The sequence below is a fragment of the Cucurbita pepo genome, unplaced genomic scaffold (assembly GCF_002806865.2).
Source record: "Cucurbita pepo subsp. pepo cultivar mu-cu-16 unplaced genomic scaffold, ASM280686v2 Cp4.1_scaffold000312, whole genome shotgun sequence".
In the NCBI taxonomy this organism is placed as follows: Eukaryota; Viridiplantae; Streptophyta; class Magnoliopsida; order Cucurbitales; family Cucurbitaceae; genus Cucurbita; species Cucurbita pepo.
The window spans coordinates 17,578-19,513 of NW_019646559.1; the positions used below are offsets into that span (position 1 = coordinate 17,578).

At 41.1% G+C, this 1,936-nt stretch overlaps 1 pseudogene; it reads right to left on the reverse strand.

Annotated features, from left to right (window-relative positions):
* LOC111784956 overlaps positions 1 to 1,504 on the reverse strand; it is a 15,024-nt pseudogene extending 13,520 nt beyond the window's left edge.
* Positions 1,505 to 1,936: the final 432 nt, after the last annotated feature.

Genomic DNA, 1,936 nt, shown 5'->3' on the forward strand with positions numbered 1-1,936 from the left:
GAAATATTTACTATAAATAGGCATCATTCTCCATATCCCAACAATCTCCCACTTGGAGACTGATCCAGCCAACTAAGAATTTCATTCTCAATCTTCACTGCACCGTACCAATTGAGGCTTTGCGCAACCTCAACTTTCACACGTCAACACATTTTGTCAACATGTTTGCTGGATTCTTTACACCCTCTATCTTCTCCAAGCACATCACCATCTTCCACTAACCTCCGAGTGAAATGGTATCGCCTTTTATGTTTTGTCCTTGAATGATAGACCGGGTTCCTCACCAACTGCATGTCACTCTAACTTTCCACCTGAAGAATCTTCTTGCACTGCTTCTTGCGTAATTCTTCTAGATAGTATGTCATCCATATCATCTCCTTTCCAGCTTCAGTTATTTCCACGTACTCGGCTTCAGTAGATGAAAGAGCAACGCATGTCTGAAGCCTAGACATCCTATCATCCATTTCTTTCTCCCACTTAGTTGTATCCTCCAACAGTAGGTCATCACCAAGGGACTCTAGTTCTCCTTCGTCAATTAGAAATAAATAATGTAATAAAGGTGAATATCTATCTGGTACTCTGATAGCTTTGGATGACCTCCTCAACACGTGCTCAGGTGTAACTTGCTCCAAGTCTGGTTCATCAGTAAAGGTCTCATGAGTTTCTCGAGCTTTTGCTNCCACTTGCTTCATGGTCTCAAAGTTTATCTTCTCTTTGTCCTCGTACAGGACTTTTTCATCAAAGATTACGTCACAATGTCTTAGGATTTTCCTATTCTTGTCATCCCAAAATCTGTATCCGGACATTTCAGAGTCATAGGCTGTGAAGTAGCACTTCATAGCCTTAGCATCAAGCTTGTCTCTTTTCTCTAGATTGACGTGAACATACGCAGTACAACCAAAAGTTCTCAAGTGAGAGTACGTGAGTTCCTTCCGGCAACTTGAACTTCAAGGGTACTGACGGTCCTCTATTCATCAAGTAGGCTGCATTATTTACAGCATCGGCCCAAAATGTCTTTGGCAATCCAGAATGAATCCTCATGCTTCTTGCCCAATCATTCAATTTTCTGTTATTCCTTCTGCAACACCATTTTTTCTTGCCTTACTAGGAACTGTCCTCATTAATCTAATNAATGTCTTTGGCAATCCAGAATGAATCCTCATGCTTCTTGCCCGCTCATTCAATGTTCTGTTCATTCTTTCTGCAACACCATTTTTTCTTGCCTTACTAGGAACTGTCCTCATTAATCTAATTCCCTTAGCTGCACAAACTGTTATAAACTCTGACTTGTCGTACTCTCCTCCATTGTCAGACCTCAATCATTTGATCTTCAAGCCGGTGTGATTTTCAACTTCAGCCTTCCACTTCTAGAAGGTGACAAACACATTTGACTTTGTGTTTCAGGAAATAAACCCATACCTTCCTGCTGAAATCTTGATGAAGGTGACCTAGAACTTTGATCCGCCAAGTGATGAAACTGGAGATGGTTCCCAAAAGTCTGCATGGACCATTTCCAATCGTACTTTCTTTGATTCTCTGGCAGCCTTTTGAGAAGCTAACTCGTTTCTGTTTCACATAACGCATATCTCAGAAAGACCTATGTCAATAGACTTTAGGCCTTCTAAAACTCCATTTGCAACCAGCATCTTCATTCCTTTGACGCTCATATGTCCAAGTTTATTATGCCATAGACTTGAACTTGAAGTACTCCAGCAACCGCAACCATCTTCATACACCCTGTAGTGGTGTATAAGGTTCTAGATTTTGTGCCATGTGCTACCACCATAGCACCCTTCACAATCTTCCACGAACTCTTCCCAAACTTTGTTGCATAACCTATGCTATCCAACTGACCAATACATATCAGGTTCTTCTTGAGACCAGAAATATATCTGACATCCTTTAATGTCTACCGAAGGCAAAAGAAAACCAAGAA